A 19,091-nucleotide genomic window follows, 5' to 3' on the forward strand; every position below is an offset into this window, starting at 1 on the left:
GTACAGAGCCATTGTCACATTGGGAAAGAAGCAGATAAAGTTGGAGAGGAGAATGGAAAGTGATAAATCAGGGGAGAAATCACAGTGCAGCATTACAGAAAGAAGTTCGGGGATTGATCTAATGCATAGGACAGTTTAATTCCTGCAAAGTTTTGTCCTAGAAGGGAATATCCAGCCTGTGGAAGCTGAGAGCAGCAGCCCTGGCTGCTGGGGAAGTGCAGCTGTGCCCCTTTCACCTGCCTCCCCCAAGCTGCAGCCACGGCTGTGACTCAACAGCTGCAATCAAGAAACTTCAATTTCAGATACACAGAGTTCACTCTGGTTTTGAAACAGAAACAGAATAGGAGTCTGGAGGAAAGTATCATGGAAACACAAATGTTTGCAGACTGTGGAAATGGTTAAAGTCATAGGAAAAGGAAAACCAGGGTTACGTCAAAATCTCACACTTGAGCTGCTCTGTTCCAGTGGAATACTTATCATGGTTGTGAAAGACAAATTAGATCATGACTTCATTTAAAAACAAACAAAAAAAATTGTTAATTCTAAATTTGGATATGGATTTAGCAACTAAATGCTTCAGGGATAACTTGTTTTCAATGGGGAATTCTGAGAACAAAACTGATTACAGGATGGAGCCAAATGCCCGCCAAGGATATGAACAGGATCATGGAAGCAGATGAGCTACAATTTCCCATGCACCAGAATCCACAATTGGGCCAGGAGCAAAATGAGCACAATCACAAAGCATTTCAAGAGCCAGGACTGAGCAATGGGAGAATGCCTTGTGCTTTCTTCTGTGTACCTGTAATCACTTGCAAGATCTTTCTGAAGAGAGGTATGTGTTGATCTTACAGAGAACTAGAACACTGATTTAAATATTCATTGTACAATCAGGGGAAACTGTGTGAAAAAAGTACTGTGGGGTTGTACAGAGTGTAAAAGATGGAAGGAGAGTGATGAAGACCAGCAGTAAAACCTGGTAATGTTGTTTAAAACAAAATTTGGTTTAATTTATTGGTCTCTTAAGGTTCAAATTTGAAAGCAAGCTAGCCAAAGTAAGCATTTCCCAGAAAGACAATTTTGGTTTGAACTCTTTATTGCGACATTAACTTGGGTATCTCTTGCAGCATTGCCCTGTAATTCACCAAAATCCCTCAGGGAAATAAGGTAAATTCAGCTGAAAAACTCGTGGGTCGAAGGAAAGGTGAGAGAAACACAACTCCATGTGCAAACTCAGGAGAACAGGTTGCAGAAGGCCGAAACAACAGATGGTTGTCACAGGCACAAGAAGAGCTAGATAACATTTACCGTGGGTAAGAAATACCTGCACCGCGGTAATGCGGGCCTGTGGGCAGCAGTAAATCAGGGTTTGGTTTCTCATGACGTTAAGGATTATGCACCCACATAAAGCAGCCTCTGCCCCGACAAGCGCACGGCGTAATTGTTGTCCAAACACATCCCACTTCCTCGCTCCGCCTGACTCACGGAGAAGCTCCCATCGGAGCGGCTCTGTGGGGCGGGCGGCAGGTGTGGGGCAGCGTTCTGTCCAGGCTCTGGGGCGGCCTTTAGTGCCCCGCTCTCTCTGGGGCGGCGTTCTGCCCCCCACTCTCTCTGGAGCAGCGATCTGTCCCCGTTCTGGGGCGGCCTGTAGCCCCCATTCTGTCTGGGGCAGCGATCTGCCCCCGCTCTCTCTGGGGCGGCGATCTACCCCCCGCTCTGGGGCAGCGTTCAGCCCCCCGTTCTCTGTGGGGCTGCGTTCTGTTCCCCGCTCTCTCTGGGGCAGCGTTCACCCCCGCTCTGGGGCAGAATTCCCGGCGGTGAGGGCGGGAGCAGGGAGCGGGCAAGCAGAGGGCAGTGTAGGCACACGGACACAGCGCCGACAGCGCCGGCCACAGCGACAGCGGGAGCAGCTTGGGTCGGGGGCTCCGGGGCTCCCGCCGCACCTCGGCCTGCTTGTGACAGGCAAATACATCGTCACGACTTCACTATTATTAAAAAAAAAAAAAATCAATCTAAATTTGGATAGGATTTAGCAATGAAATGCTTCAGGGGGTGAGTTGTTTTCAGTGGGGAATTCTGCGAACAAATAAGTGATAACAAGGATGGAGCCAAATCCCGGCCAAGGATACGGACAAGGATCGGTGGAAGCAGAGGAGCTACAACTTCCCATGCACCAGAGCCCACAGCTGGGCCAGAGCTAAGTGAGCACGGGCAGAAAGGATGCCAAGAGCCACAAGGAGGGGGAAGAGCAATCGGAAGAGGAAGAGAAGGAGGAAGAGGAAGAGGAAGAGAAGTAGGAAGAGGAAAAGGAGGACGAAGAGAAGGAAGATGAGGAAAAGGAAAAGGAGGAGGAGGAGGGTGCGCATCCCCCTTGCGGCTCTATCCGGGCACGCAATGACGTTATCACCCCCGCCCGCGAAGCGCGTCTTCCCCTCCGCGCGCCCCTCGCCCTTCCGCACGCGCGCTGCCCAGCGAATGACAGCGGTGCGGCGCCGCAAGGCCTCCTGGGGGCTGTAGTCCAGCGCGCGTCGCCCACCCCACCCGGCACCACAGCTGCACGTCCCTGCCGCGAACGGGGCAGCGCCCGCCCTCCGCCCCTTTGTGGGCGGGGCCAGGCAGCGCCGTCGGCCAATGGCAGAGAGGGTCAAGGTTCAGCGGGCGGGCGGCGCGGCCAATGGGCGCGGGCGGGCGGTGGAGGGGGCGTGGCCGGCGGTGTTTTGTTCGGTTGCCATTGAGCAGCCCGGTCCATACGCACGGGGGAGGCGGCGGGGCCGCTCAGGTACCGGCAGCTGCCGTGGTGGGGGGAGAGCGGGGCGGGGGGGGGCAGCGAGCGCGGCCGGCAGGTAACAACAGTCGTGCGGGTAACAGACGTGTGGGCAGCAGCCGGGCAGGTAATAACAGCCCTGCAGGCAGCAGCCCCGCTGTCGGCCCGCAGGCAGTGCGGGGCACAGGGGAGGCGGCCCGGCCATCCTCGCAGCCCTTGGCGGAGCACGGGAGGCCGAGCGCACCGCGCAGATCCAGGCGGGCGGGGCGGCGAGCGCGGCCCGGGGGACCCTGCGGGGCGGGGGTGTCACCCCGAGGCTGCGCTTCCCGCAGCGGCACCTCCCGCTGCCGCAGGGCTGCGGGCCGCTCATCGCGCCGCTTATCTCGGCACACAGGTAGAGCGGTGCGCACATCGGATCGTGTGCTGTGCTGTCATTGTCCGCGCTCGGCCCGGGCCGCGCTCCCCCCGCGCTGCCGGGGCCGCCGTGTTGGCCCGCCGGGAGCTGGAGCGGCCGCCCCGCCGGGAGCAGCGAGCCCGGAGCCCCCGGTGAAGTTCTCGGCGCTGCTGGGCGCCATCCGGGCCGGCTGCGCGGCCCTGCCGTGTCCCCCGGGCCTGGCCCGGCCCGGCCGTGCGGGAAGGGAAGGGTCGGTGCCCGGCCGCAGCCGGTTCGGACATTCCTTTGTGCCGCTGCCCTGGAAACGCATGTCTGCGTGCACGTACCCCGGCGATTTTGAGGCGATTTCCCCCTGTGTGCTCAAGGATAGAGTTACCTCTGTGTAGGTGCCTGTTTTTCCACAATAGCTGCCTTCCATAATGATTCCAGGGTGGAAACGGTGGCTATTTTCTTCCTTCCCCTCCCCACAGCAATAGGAAAGTTGATGTATAGTTTCTGGCCCCGAAGTTTTAAGGACCAGTTGGGCTCAATGGGAGAGTGAATGGGCTCTTTGTATTATCTCACCTTTTCTAAAGGCAGTAACATGGCTTTGTTGTGGTTATTTGGCTTATTAAATGTCTTCTGGCCTGCTGGAAGGCTGGATAGAAATGTGTGGTTGAAATTTGGGTGCTGTTTCAGGAGGTCGCTTTAGGTCCTATGAAACAGAGCAGGCGCCCGCTGTGGAGGCTTCTCAGGATTGGTGTTCTGAACTCCTGGGGGTGGGATGGACAAGTTCAGGCCTTTTCCCCTTTAGGGAAAGACATCCCCATGCCGGCATTCAGAAGATTTGGAGCAGCACCCCAGCTTTGGGGTTGCAGGATTGAGAGGGACTGGGTGATTCTGTCCCTGGCTTTCACCAAGTCCTCTGCCTGGGAATGGGTTGAGCCAGCTGGTCAAATCTATTTTCTGGTTTGCTGTGCCTATCTTAAAATTAGCTCCTGAGAACAGTTATCAGAGCCAATGCTGTTGTATTGCTTCACTGACTGATAGCAAATATTTTTGTCAGAAAAATTTGCCATTTTTGGCAAGAGCCAGTAAGTTTGTATCTCTTGTGGCAAGCTGAAATGGTTCTGGGTGTGTTTTAATTGTGAATGGTCTGCTTGCTTCTAGTGGGGCTTATGAAATGTGGAGCACAATGCTTGCTGAATAGCAAAAATGTTCCTGGTGAAGCATGTTACTTGGTCTGGTTTTATTGGTGGTGCAGTGTACTTGTTCAAGCCTGAGGAGCTTGTATCCTTACAGTTACTGAGCTTCCAAAAATGTCTGGAAGAATTGCTCTCAGACAAAAAACCCCATACATTTTAAGTAGGTCTACATAAACGGGTGGAACTCTGAACTAGAAAATGGGTTCACTACTCACTCACTTTGAATTTCCTCGCAATGCTGTTTATGTGAACATGTCTGCTATTTCTAATGAGTCCTATTTTTTTGCATCAGTAGCAAGGTGCTACTCTTCATCCTGTGGAAGTAAATGCTCCCTGTTGGACACAAACTCCAAATAGTGATCTGCAAGATCAGCCCCCTAATGATATGATACTTTTTTGGGATGTTGCTGTGGTAATCTGGCAGTCCTCTAGTGGCCTTTACCTGCCAGTGCCTAACCCATAGTTTATTGTCTGTCTTACTGGGGAATTAAAGTTGGTTAAATGATTGTAAAGGGTTATTTTAAGTTCAGGCTGTTTGAACTTCCCTACTTCCTTTCAAAAAGCTCTTTTTCTGCAGGGTGCTATGATTCAGAAGAATGAGGAGGCTGAAAGAAGAAATATTTATATTTGCAACCATTGTGTTAAGCTTTGGAAGTTTAGTAGAGGTGTAAAAGTATATTTGTGAAAATATGGTGGGCAGATAGACTGAAAGCCTGACTGTGCTGAGAAAACTGCAATTTATTGCATGGATTGCTTTATTTAAAACAAAACCTTGAAGGATTTATTCTTTCCTTTAGGAATTCCTTGAGAGTCTGGTAGCCATTACTGTGGCTCCCTTTTTTTAGTTCCTTCTTTTCCCTTCTCTGTGCTTTCTCCCCCTTCCTCTGTAGCCTCCCCCCAATCTACATTCCTTTGTGTTAGCAGTGATGATGGCAGTTCTAGTCACCTCCTGTGGTTTGATAGATTATTCCCTTTGGAATCATGGTGTACTTAAACCTTTCCAAACACAATTCTTTCCTTGCTCCTCCACTTTTTTGATGCTGGCTTTGAGTTTTGTTCTAAAAACTTGTCCTCTGTGGTCCTGCTTTGAGTTGTCTTAAAAACTAGTGAGAAGTCTCCTTAAGCCTTTAGTGGAAAATATTAGTATTTGTGTTATGATTTACATTTCTTTTTGTGTATGTTGATAGTCAAAATATAAACAGGAATTTTGTATTTTGGCAACAGGGAGCTTCTCTCTCCCCTGCAAGCTCACAAGTTCTGTGCTTTCTTTTCAGACAAAACTTTGCTTGCTTTAAACTGTAATTTTTATTTTTGTTAAATAAACTTCTTGGACTTTTTTATTACTACATTCTTGAGATCTGGTAGTTACCAGATGCTGCAGGTACTCTGTTTTTAACTGTGAGAGATTTCTGTCCATTGTGGGATTATCTCCAACTTTTACTTTAGATATTGTAATGTAACCTTATAGGGGGTGGAACTATTCCCAAAAACATGTGGAGGGCTTTTGAGCACTCCTGAAGGAGGGGTTCATCAGCACAGGGAAGCCCTGTTCATGAGTAGAATTCATGAAATCCATAGAAATGCAGGTTCAGTGTCTGATACTTTCTTGGTAGGTAAATTTTAATCTCCTGACTCTGCACACCTGTGAGGGAGCCCTTTACATGGACAATCTGCTTTTTGGTTGTCACAAAGTTTGTGTCCTTAAAGAGATCTTAGCACTGAAGAGCTGCAATCCTGCGAGGAATCTTAAACCACCACCTTCGCTTTGATTTCTCTTAATTATAAACACTGTTAGGGGAATCGAGGCAGTCATATTTCCAGAAAATGGTTTTCTTTAAGGCTTTTCTTCACTCAAGAGAAGGCCTGTAAAAAAGAAAGAGAGGCGTGTGGCATATTTTTACTCCTTTCTAGGCTGCTCTGCAGTTTTTTTGTGATGATCCAGCTGGATATTTTGGTACTGTTAAGTGTAGAGAAACCTGAAATCAAGGTAACTGTCAACTCTTAACATAGCCCTTTGTACATTTGGTGCTGTCTTGTCTTTTTTGGTTGTTTTGGGGAATAATATCATTAGCAAGCTGGCAAGAAGCTGCTCAGCTAACTGCTAATGCTTTGCAGTGGGTGTAAATAACTTCTGAAGGCCGTCTTGCTGCTAATTTTTAGGTTGAGGGGAGGAAGTAGGCAGGGTTGTTACTAAATACATTATCTGGGTTATGGCTCTCAGTTTACTGACAGCACTTTTTAAAGCAAGCAGTTGAATATTATGCTTTAAGGTAATAGGAAATGTTTCAATTAGGATATTTACTGAGTTAGAAAAACAAAATTAATATAATTGGATTTCTTCTGTTTGAGCTTGAGTGTATTCTGGTAAAATGCAGCTATGTTTTGCAAGTTGGGTGTTAATGGTAAAATCAAGGGTTCTGATGAGCTGGTGTTCACATCATTGCTCTGAACCTGGTATGACAGCACTGTTTAGAGTTCCTGTGACAATTAAACTGCAGGAAGGCTCTGGCAGAGTTGTCAGGGATGTCCCCAGAGCTTGGGACACCCAGTGCCAGTGATGGCAGCTGCCCTTCAGCGTGTGGGTCTGTCTGTGCACAGAGCCAAGGCTGTGAAATCAAACTGCAGCTTTTTGTTTGGCCTGGAGCTTTCATTGCAAGTGTCATTAGCAAAACTGACTCAGTGTACCAAGACCTACACGTCATTGTATTTGAGCTGCAAGAAAGCTGTTCCTGCATTTGCTGAGCTTCAGAATTGGAGCACCCAGCTGGTACAGGAAATAGTTGAAGAAACAACTGCAGCATCACTGTCTGTACCTTTACTTTTGTGCTTTAGCCTGAGGTCTGTGGTGCTGGAAGACAGGATCTGAATTCAGTTTTCTTAAAGGAATGCCTGTTTCTCCTTAATACTCCCTTCATCCAGCCACCCTTGTCAACCAACTTGGGGTTTATTTAATTCACTCCAGTTTTCTTGAGTTATGAAAGATCACATTTTTAACTTGCCCAGTTCTGCATTAAAGTGAAGGTATTGAAAATTAAGAAAAATGTGTGCTGTCCTAATAAGACTTCATGTAACAGGGCTGCGGCTTTTCTTGTACTGTCACCTCCACTTTAGCCATTAATAGGAATAATAGAAACTTCTGTTGGTGTTATATTAACTTTAGGTCCCTAATTTGCATCTCAAATAACATTGTGAACAGCATTAATGCCTTCGAGGGGTTTGGGAGGTTTTTTAATTTGTAGGGTAAATGTGTTTTTTAACCTAATTGGGCAGTTCAGATTATTATTGCAGTGTGTTTAATTTTTGCTCTGCACAGCTTGTGTTGATGTCAGTGGCTCTAAATCATTCCTTCAGTGCTGTGCACGTCATGCTTCACCTTCTTAATTGTGGCTTTAGATTTTGTCTTGGTAAAGTATTCATCCATCTCATGCACGTACTACTAGATACCCTATGATGTTCTTTATTCTGCCCTCAAAAGTTTGTTCAGAATGAAAATTCTTCTTTTAAATATTCTTTTTCCTTTAACTCCCCATTGAAAAATGCACTTCTGTCTTCCTTCAAGGTTTCTGTTGATCTGGCCTCCTTTGGTTTTAGAGGGGGGAAAGTTTATTGTGTTTAAGGAGGGGGAAGAGTGACAAAAGCTGTTTGTCAAACCCTGTGGCATTATCAGCTGCCACTTGCCAAAAGTAGTACACAGAATATGGAAGAGGTTAGTTTGGAGCCTCAGGTGTTGTGCAGGTTATGAAACAGAGTTGTGGGAACACAGCTGGGACAGGATGATGGGTCTGGAACTGGGGTTCTGCCTTCTGCAGCTCAGCATTTCTTAATCAATATGTAAAAGGCCATTGAGGTTGCAGGTGGTTTTTGTACCATGTTGTGTTTTTATAACGTAGCAAACTTCTGGTCTGTGGATTGTTTGAGGGTGTGTTTTATGGATTTTTTTAAGTGCTGGTCTCCATTAGATACCTGAGACCTATTTGTATGTTTGTGCAATGTCTTTAATGAACTGACAGTTAACATTACAATCCTGGTTTAAAAAAAAAAACAGGGAGCCTCTTTGCCTAATTATCCCAGTGTGACAGTAGTGGCAAGTGATTCATTGCTATCAGTCAGAATGGAGGGTGCTGGTGTGTGAGCATGCCTCCAGACTGCTGGTGCTAGAGTGGCATCTGATGCAGTACGTAGTGAATGAGAGGGGCGATGGAAACAGCATTCAAGAACCACTCACATGAATTGACTAAAGTACAGCATGTATTTCTTGTAGTGGGAAGGGGGAAAGGAACAAGTACCCAGCACTTCATGTTTCATTTCTTAAAAATGAAACATGAAATGAAACAACAGAGCTGAACAGTGATGCATTTGAGGCTGTGAGTAACTGGGAGGCTGAGCTGAAGGGCTGCTGCCCGTTGTCAGAGGCTCCCAAAGGTGCAGAGACAGCAGCAGGGGTGGTGCTGGCACTGGGATGTGAGCCCGCATGTTCCTGTGCCAGCCTGGTGCTTGGCCTGCTCCCTTCTCAGGATGCAGCAGGCTGCTTGAGCTTGGCTGCAAATGTGCCTGCTGACTTCATCCTTCTCTGCCATTAGCACCCCATCCTCATCAGATTTTTCTGCTTCAATATTTGGGTAAGAAATTGCTGAACTGTGGGGGGACAAGGTATACTGCTGCTGCTCTTCTGCTTTCGTGCTTCACAAGTCAGAAGAATGTCCTTTAATAAAGCAGGAAAGTACCTGGAACTATTACAGAGGATGAAAAAGGATAGTGCTTTGTTTTGTTTTATGCTTTTTAGGTGGCCTATTTATTCTCAAACTCTTAAGAGTTAATTCCTCTGTGCTTTAGTGACTTTGGATTTTGCAGTTTAAATGTGACCTCTGGCTGTAACTAATGCTCTTTGCTCCAACTCCCCATCTGTAAAATGCTGCATATCTTAGTTTTTGTTTTGGGGTGTTTGGCTGCTGTGTGCAGCGTTTTCCATCCTCAGGAAGTCCTAAGGCAGCCTGAGGCAGTGCAGTAAAAGGTGCTCGCACATGTTTGTGTGACAGTGCCTTGCCACCACATCAGTGAGAGCCATTACATCACCCTGCTGGGCTGTTGGAAGGCAAAGCACGCCTGCCTTTCTGAAGAAATGGGCTTCTGGCTTCTCTTGGTCACAAGGAAGGTGCAGCAGGATACTGCAATATTGCTGAAACTTGCATGCTGCCACAGGATGGGGTTGATTTCTGTGTGGAGAAAGTCACGCCTGCCCCGCGCTTTCTTTGGTAATAATACAATAACCTGATTGTGCAAATCCTGAAGTTTTAATTTGAAATATCAGAAAAGTAACTTTTAGTTCATTGAGACTCAAAAAACATTGTGGGAGCATAAGCAAAAACATTATAGGGGCTTGAAACTGAGCTTGTCATTAAAAAATGAAGTAGGGCTGTGAAAGGTGTAGGCTGGTAGTGAGTCTCCTGCCCCATACTGGTATTGGACATTTAATGTGATTGATAACAGAAGCCTGAGCAGCCCTTCTTTCTCTTAAGTCCAGTGCTTTGCTGTCCTCAGTATTAAAACTTGTTCTGAATATGAAACCAGACATCTTCCTTACTGCAGGTCAAACTTATTGCCTAATTCCCTGGACCTAAGGGACAGCTATTCCTTGCCCTGTAGTAAGTCATCTTTAAAAATATTTGAACTGTTATTTGCAGTGTTCCTGTTTCCTTCTGTCTTGCCCTCCACCCTCGTGATACTTTTGTCCTAAATAAAACTAATGTATTTTACTGAATAGACCTTCCTGAGACATCGTGATTTTTCAGCTCAAGTTAGTTCACATTGGGCTTCAAGTGTGGTGCTCAAAACCCAAGTTTGTACTGCAGCTGAGACTTTCTGTGCTGAGTGGAGTAAAAAATGGCTCCATGTGCCCTGGAGCTGGTATTCCTGTTTATGCATCCCCATACACTGGAGTTTTTTACACCAGCTTAACGCTCCTTTCAGGGTCAGCCTGCTGATCCCACCTAGCTCACAGCCTTCTTCTGAAGAACTTGCCTTCCTGTTTGTTCATTTAATCCTGCCTGAGAGTGCCTCTCAGAACTGACTTGTATCCTACTATTACTTGAAGAACAGTTTTCAGACTTGTCAGAGTTGTGCAGGGTTTTAAGGCTGCCTTGCAGTCCTTGCTGCTGTTCTCCTGCGTGGAGCAGGCTCCTGTGCCGGCAGCACAGCAATGGAGCTGAGCTGGGTTCCTGCCCTGGGTGCTCCCACACACCGCGGGCAGCTGCTCTCTGGCTGTGGCTGTTCCCCAAGGGTGCCTTTGCTCAAGGCTGTGCAATGGGGCTGTGTGGGCTTGCAGGTTCCTCCCTGTCCCTGACCCTGCTGTCCCAGTGAGCCAGGTGGGTGCTGCACACCTGCGGTGCTCACAGGAGCTTCCCAGAGGTTCTGCTTAAATGTGGGACAATTAAAGACTCATTGCATCAATTTTGACCTTTTTCTTAATGCAGACATAGAATGAAGACAGGCCTAACCTCAAACTGATGTCCAAACCCTCATTTGTTTTAAGAAAGCCCCAACCATGTCCTGTTTCTGTCTGTATTTAAATATATTACGGCCTGAATCTAGTACCTTGCAAATAATTCCAGGTGTTGCAGAGTGACTGAAGTCATCTGTAGTTAGAGTTCTTTGAAGCTGTCCATTCTTGAGATGAAATTGCTCTTTCATTGCAAGCTGTGTGTCAAAGGATAAGCTCCACTATTTGGAAGAGCTTTTCTTTAAAGTATTTTTCTTGGATTGTATTTGTAAGTATTTCTTGATGTCTCTATAGGTGCAATTTTCTCTGTTTGAAATCTTAGTTCTCATATTATCTCCCCTGTCAGACTTGATGCACATAATAAATCTTGTGCTGCATAGAAATGGATTTTTCTGAGCCCTGTCTCTGTTGGAGTTGTTTGACACAGTTCTCTAAGTGCTATTTGTTGGTTTTTCTCCAGCACCTCCTTCTCTAAACTTTCTTTACATCACTGCCATTCAAGAATTCTCTTAGACTTGCTCTTATCATTGCCTTATTTATAGTCCCTGCATGTATAGCAGCTTATTCTCATCACACATGTATTTGAGTGTAGTTAGAGTTTTATTGTGCCTGGCTACAGGCTGGAATAATGAGTCTTCCACTCATCCTTTCCACTGGATGCTCTAAGGAGATGGACAGATGGACACTTTGAAACCATGCTGCAGTGTTAAATTGAGCAGGGGTTTAGGAAGTCTGATAGTCCTTTGTTAAGGATATTGAATGTTTGTTAGATGGGATTACCTCAGTGACCACTCTGAGCCTACCAAGTCCTACCAGAGCAGTAACCAGGCAGTATCAGCTGGTGTTGGGAAGTTAAAGGCAATGTGCATGGTGAAATTTGTGCAGAGGGTACTTTAGGTTAATAGTTGTTTGTAAGTGTTAGACCTTAAACAGGATTATGGGGAAGCTGTGTTCAGAAAAACTCTTTTCAGGTGTGTTCATGGCTGTGGCAGGTTTTTCTGTATAAAGTGTGATACTCCCACTTTACTAACATAGCTGGCTGCAAAATTCCATGTGTTCTTGAGATTTAACTTTATAGTCCTGTTAAATATACAGTTTTAAACTTTGGAACTAGGCTGGGGGGACTTTCCCTATTTTTCTCATTGGAGCACAAGCTGATCAAACAATACCAAACCTGTTTCTGAGTTCTGACCTGGCTGTTGAGCTGAGCCAAACTGCCATGAAATGAATGAATGCCTGTTGCACCTGCAGAAAAGGCTGCAGCTGTCAGAGCCGTGTTTATCACTTCAGTTCTTCTTGAGTCCAGGTGCTCAGCCGGTGGCTTCCCCTAACACAGTTGTTTGTTTCAGATCTTCAGCAGAAAAGATGTCACTGCTTTGTGCAGATGATAGTGTGCTTAACCTTTGCATGTGTGGAGATACCAGGAACCCAGGTGTCATTTCAGAGGTTTATTTTAAAGGAAGCTTAGATGGGTACCCTTTTTGCCAGCTTTGAAAGATCATTTGAAAGACCACATCTCTCTTACTGTTGACTCCATCAGCTAAGTCTTCACTGTTTTGTGCTTCAGCTTGGCTGCCAGAGTTGATGTGGTCAGGATGCTGTCACCTGTAAAGGTTCCTGCCCGAGTGGGAAGTTCCATTTCTCCTCCAGCCCTCTTGGTCCTGTCCTGCTTTGCTCAGTTGCTGTCTGTGGATGTTGAGTGCTGGGCTTGGCAGGTGCCCTAACTTCTGCCCTTCAAAGCTGCTACATTTGTGTCCCACTCAGGAAAGATTAAAAGTGAAGGCCTTCCTCAACTCTCATTTTTCTGCTGGCATTTTTGTGCTCAAATGAAATAGTTATTTTGGTTTATACTGACCGAAGTGTGGTCTATAGTATTTGTGTACTAATTGGCACCTTGTGCCTGTTTGCTTCCTGTACCAGGGACGTGGTTTTACATTTAGGCTTTGTAGCCCATCCTCTCTGAGTGAACTTCGTAATTTGGAGTTTTGGTGACTTCTGTGAGCCTCCTTTGACAAGTAATTTTTTCCATTGGATTTGCTGCTAGAAGTAATGAGCTATTCATCGAACATCAGGTAGTGTTGAGGTAGTACACAGAAAATACTGAGCTGTTCCATCAAGCAAAGGTGTTTAAAGAAAAAACAATCATAATAATGTAGCTAAAATAGTTCACTTTCTTTTCCTTCTCTGACATGGTGTAACTTTGTCTCATGAAATTTCACTAGTTGATGTAATTGTTACAAATGCTTTTTCTAAATACCTACTGCAGTGTGTAGCCCTTGGTTTGTGTCTTGACCTCTACTGTAGCATTTCCTGGGTCCTGCTGTTCAGAGTGCTGCTCAAGGCTGACTGCATTGAGACAAAGTAGTTATCTGCTTTTCAAATATTCTAGTGAGCTAGTAAGAGTTGCACAGCTCAACTGAACTAATTTTTACTGAGGTACCTTTAATAGGTCTGGCAAGAGGGATGTCCCTGGTGACACTTGAAGTAATGTCTGAATTGAATGCTGAAAGCACACACAGTATTGATGTGTACTCCCTTTGTCTTCACATTTCATTCCATTATTTTAATGAGCTTTAATTTGTGGTCTGCTCATACTTGGGTCATTTGTGGCCTGAGAGGTCACGTGTAGAGCACATTGCATGTAGTGCAGATCCCTTCAGAGACTTCCCCATTCAGAAGCTTGTGGTATGTGCAAAACACAAGTTGGAAACCAGCTACTAAGTTGATAGGACCTATAGTTTAGCAAAGGAACAAGAAATTCTTTAAACTACCACGCAGTTTGTCTCTTTGTAGTGTGATACCAATACCTCTTTATTTAAAAGAAGATTTTTGCTATTTGAAAGCTGTGTGGTACTTGGGTTCTATTTTCTGGATTCTAATGGACCTGGTGAGTAGATGGGTGTTGTAGAGCTCGGATCTCTGTGTGCCACCTCTTGAGGTGGTGTCTCCTGCCACATGACCTGGGGTTTCTTCAGTGACAGATTGCAGATGGTGAGCCCTGATAAGAGAGTAAATTTGGGCCATGAGATAGAACTTGGTTGTCAGCTGCACACCATATTTCATATCTGTTCAATGCATTTCCCTGCTCTTTCCACACAGATAATGTAGCAGCAAGCTTTAATTACTTGTATGCAAGCCTCCATAGACTTTACTGTTGTGCAAACCCTTCCTGTAATTTGCTTTCTTTAGGCTTTTATATGAAAATATGTAAACAGGGAACTGCTAAAATAAGGGTACACATATCCATATGCTCATTCAGTATAGTTGCACAGTGATCTTCTGGAGAGTTCCAATTTTGAGACAAAGACATGCTTTTCTTAAGCTGCTAAATTGGGCATGATCCTTTGTCATGAGAAGGAAATATTACTTATAGTATGAAAAATAAGTACAGTGAGGCTTGGAGAAATGTGCTTCACGTTGCTGTAAGCATTGAGATGTATGGATATTTACAGAATACTGCTCAGAACTTGAGTTCTAAATTTAGTGCTATCTGCAGTTCACCAGCTGTACTACTTACTGAAGAATATTTGGACTACCATAGGTTCTTCATTTTTAAATTCCATAGTTGTATGCTAGCTAATGAAGGGAGACTTCCCTGTGTGCAGATTATATAGCTCATTAGATCCCTGAAATGCCATGAAGTAGCATCTTAACATAAGTGTTTTTCACCTGGCCTGAGGCCTCCAGCAAGAACATTTCACACTTGGGATCATAAAAACAAACCTACTAGTTGGGCTTTTTATTTTAAACAAGCCAACCAGATGTCTGAAACTCCTCAGAATGAACCTGAAGGCAAACAGGAGGAGGTTTATTAGCTGTGTGTGTTTTGGGAGCAGGATGTATGGAAGAGATTTGTGTAATCCCTCAGCTCCAAACCCATAGGCTTTGGTAATAGAGCTGTACTTCAGCGCTGTTGTTATTCCATATTGTCACAGGGAAGCAGGGTGTGTGTGGGGTAAGCATTGTCACTGCCATGCAAGTGAAGGGTCAGTGCTTTGTTTTATTCAGCCCTGGGTATCTTTGAAGTATGCATGTGTCTGTTTTACTTCTCAGTTTTAAGGGCAAACACTAAGCAAAAGTAGGTGATACTACTCATTATTTTTTTTTCCTCTCTGGCTTTCTAACTGGTGAAGTGAAGCAACTGTCTTGCTTCACTTGTCTTGGTAGTAGGGCCAGTTGATCTATTATTTCATTCTTGAAGCCTTAGAAAAAAAATCTTACGGGTCTTGTACAGTCTGGATCACTTGCTTTAGTGAATGTCTGGTAGATTTCTCCAAACACTAATATTATCAGTATAAATTACTCTTTGAGTCTGAATTTTGTATCTTATTGGAGGCTTAATATATGAAGTAAATACTTCCATTGGTTTTAAACAGCATATTTGTAGAAGCAGGATGTGGAGGTGAAAGTAATTTGTGTAGGACTTGAGCTTTTAGTAGTATTCACTGAACATTACAGTAGAAAGGTGGAGATTGCCCACTAGGTTCTGTTCTGAATTGCTTAAACAGGCAGCTCTTGGTTTGAGTAGTGCAGTCTTGAAATAATGACTGTTGGCTTTTGCGGTAATTATGAACTAAACGAGCTAAGGGCTTGGTGCTCATGTGTTCAAGCCCCAGTAGATCAGATTCTGTTCCTCAACATTGCATTGTAGCCTTGGGCTTTCTGCAGTAGGGGAGGGGAGAGAGTCCAGATCTCACATTGCAGGGAGGTGACTGGTCATGGGCCAGAGCTGATGGCTCATTCAGATGGAACTCCAAACAGAGTAGATGTAAATACTCTTCAGCAAAACTAATGAAATCCTTGCCTTGTCATTCTGGTGGATTATTTTAGGAAAGAGCGTAAGTAACATCAGCATCTTGGAACAGCATCTTTGTACAGCATCAGACACAAGACACAGCTCATCTGTTGTCCTGTCTGACAAAGATACTTTAAAAGATGCAGGATGACTTGACTGTGATAGGAGTATTTGGTCTTCATCAGGTCTGAAAGATAGGTTTAAACCTGAGAGACTGACTTCTTACTGATTTGAGTTTGCAGTGAGAAATGCTTTCACCTCTGGCTGAGTTGAGTTCTTAGGCCTAGTTTTCTGTAGTGATATATTCCCTGCTTTAATTAGGTATGACCTGGAAAAAGTCTCTTGAGCTTCCTTCACCACTTGTGTTGCTTTGAGAAGTGTACTTTTAAAACTGTGACAAAGGTTTAACTTTGCCCATCTCCACTCTTTTTTTTCCTTTCTGGAAGGTGACTCTCATCTTGCTTTAAAGCCAAACCCAAACTACTGACAGTAACTTGAGAAGTAAAAGGGGTGTATTTATTACAGACAACAGTTCATCATGTAAAATATTTTGGTTCTAATTCAAAATGTATTAAATTATTTTAGGTCTTTGTTTTGTATGTGTTTCTCAGCCAAGCTGGGTGAATTGTACAGCTAAGGATGGGAAACCAGACCATCAAAGGTAATACCAAAGTAAGGTAATGCCTTTAACTTCTTTCCAGCATATCACCTGTCTTTTTGAAGTAAAGTGGAATCCAGAGACTGTGGGTGATGGTTGAGGCTTCCCTTCCTTCTCATTGGAGCTCTTGGATCTGACGTGTGGGAGATGGAGTAGAAGTGAGTGTGTAGGATGCAGCTTTATTTTAGTAGCAGTTTATATTTTGTCTCAACTGCCTCAGTGTCCAGTTGGTCTTAGTGATGCTTTAAAAACAATGAAATTCTGGGCTCAGCAGTGATTTTTCTGCATTTGAGGTAAGTGGACCCTAATATTTAGTCTCATCTGTCTCTGGAGGCATTAACAGCCCAAACCCTAATTTTAACCTCAGAGTGTTGGTCTGTAGTCCTGCCTTGCACATTAATGGTGTACATTCTTCAGCAGACAGTTTTGAGCTCTTGATATTCCTTGTGTTTCTAGAGCCTGTGGAATATCTGAAATTTGTCTCCAGTGGCCGTAAGTTGATGTAAAGGATGTCTTCTATCCTATTTTTCTTGTCCCTTCTTGGTGTTCTGTGCTGGAGTTGTGTCAACCTGAATCCAGGCTTGAACACTTCAATATTGTGAAGTTTCCTTCTAGTAAAAACTGGTTTATTAAAGTACTGCATGGAGAAAGAGAAGAGGTTCTGCAACTCATGAAGTCTGTCTTCAGTCCTTTTAGAGAAACTCTAAATTGCAAACTGGTTCTTTGGTTTGTTTGTTCAGAGTTCTAGAATGTGTAGAGTGGGGTGTTAAGGCTTTATTTTGTCATATCTGGGCCCTTCAGGGAGAAGAACTACAATTTAAACAGAATTTTTTAGAGACTGTGAAACAGTTTCTACAGAACACAAACTAGGACGATAAACTCCCTTCTCTTTGTCCCTTTTGATCAGAAACTCTTATTTTAATGCACTGTTAAAAACCTCTTTGTAAAGAACCTCAGAAAATAAAGGGGTGCTAGTTCATGGCATTGAGAGGATTCCTGAAGTATAATAGGTTGGAAATGGAGGTGTCTCCTTTTAGTACCAATCCCCCAAAATGTTGATTGATAACTTTATAGCTGTAGGAAGCTTTCTAATTAAAACTGTGGTTTTTTTTTTTTTTTTTACTTGATGTGGAATTTTGGAAGGTTTGCAGAATAACCACACTACAGATTAATGCTGGAAAGGATAGAATCCAAATAATTCTCTTTTAAGTGCCTGCTCTCAACAACTTTTCTGGGCTAAAAGTTATTAATAATAGACTTTTGTAAGGAATGCTTAGCCTCTCTATGAACTTCTTAGCACTGTAGTAAATATGTATTTCTAAAAATAGAATATTCTCTTCCCCTTTGGAAGTTGGAATTTTGCATTGCAGGAAACTTAGACATTTTGTAGCTTTTTGTCAGATGGCATAAAGTATTAGCTTAGCAGTTTCTGAAAAGCTGGTCTTCCAGCTTAGTGTTGCTTCCAGCATAAGTGGGATGGGGCAGATGATGCTCTGTTAAAACTTGATCAGTTTTATCTGGTGTTTCAGTTCTGAAGTGTTTCTAGGATGCCGCAGAAAGTGCCAGGAGGCAAAAAATCACATCCCCTTTCATCTAGAGTCTAGTAGCAAGATCACCTAGATCTGGAGTTAGTGCTGCAGTGATTAGCTCCTTTGGCTTGCTGAAGCAGAGATAATATTGTAAAGGACCTGCTTATCCGAGTTGGAATTTTGACTCCAGCTAATCCTTTTCTTCTGCTGGGAGCAAGCTAAGTGCATGTATGGGATTGTTGGTAATAAAGGTTCCATGCAGCACTCAGCACAAAGAGTGGGAAATAATGTGAAGTCCCAGAGGGAGCAGCCCTGTGTTCTCACAGGTCATTTTAATGCCATGGGCAGAAAAAGAATGGAACAGTGATCACCAAGAAACACCTACATTTGTGTTATGGGGAAATCATCTAAAAATCTTGTGATCGCTTCTTCTTTATCCAAGATAGAACTTCCAGATACAGAGAAGAAATTGTTAGAAGTGTTTCAAACAAATGTAAATTTTCCCATTGAGATGAGCTGTTGCTGGAACATTTTGTCCTGCAGGATGCAGAGGAGGAGGAGGAGTGGGTTGGAAATGAGTCTGGCTGCCTTACTTTCTTAGAGCCAAGGGGAGATTTTTTTTTTGTGTTGGCTTTGTGTTCTTCATCAGGACTCTTCATCTCTTTGAAAGTAGCTTGTCAAACTGAATGAGCTTCTGACATGCTTTAATTGACTGGGAGGTTGGATAATCTGTATTTTTAGTAGTCTTCCCCAAAAAAGACACTAGTGATGTCACTGAGAAGATACAGAATTTGTGACATGAGCACTTCTGTTCTATCTCCACTGTTAATTTTGGCAGAGATTTTACAAGTTATTACGACTTTAAAGAAATAAACCCTCTCTCCTTTAGTAGTACTATAGAGATATAATAATGAATCTTCACCTTTCTCAGCCTTCAGAATGAATAGAAGAGAACTTAAAATCAGAGACAGTGGTGATACTGCTTCCATCACATCTCATTCTCCAGCGTTGAGGAATGTTAGTTTTGGCTTACATTTGGAGTTTGATTTTTATATTCCATTTATTCCTTTTGATTAGTCTGCCTTTCAACAGCAACAAAAAAATCTTCCCTTCCTCCCCAGCTTCAAGGAGATTGTAGGAAGATTAAGGCTCTGCCAGGACAGAGACTGAGTAACATCTTTTGTTGTGTGTGTTTATCTTGGAGGTCTCAGCTTGCTCACTATCCTACCTAATGAGGCTCCACAAAGGATGGAGTGCTCAGGGAAAGATGG

At 44.3% G+C, this 19,091-nt stretch overlaps 1 protein-coding gene across 2 annotated transcripts in view; it reads left to right on the top strand.

The window, feature by feature from the left end:
- The first annotated feature begins 2,664 nt into the window (after window positions 1-2,664).
- The window catches only part of FAM53A (family with sequence similarity 53 member A), a 69,965-nt gene continuing 53,538 nt past the window's right edge, over window positions 2,665-19,091 (top strand). For both annotated transcript variants that reach the window (XM_005490829.4, XM_074540484.1), the window contains exon 1: window positions 2,665-2,779. The gene's annotated coding sequence lies outside the window, so the exon portion shown is untranslated. The remainder of the gene's footprint in view (window positions 2,780-19,091) is intronic.

The sequence above is a fragment of the Zonotrichia albicollis genome, chromosome 5 (genome assembly GCF_047830755.1).
Source record: "Zonotrichia albicollis isolate bZonAlb1 chromosome 5, bZonAlb1.hap1, whole genome shotgun sequence".
Lineage (NCBI taxonomy): Eukaryota > Metazoa > Chordata > Aves > Passeriformes > Passerellidae > Zonotrichia > Zonotrichia albicollis.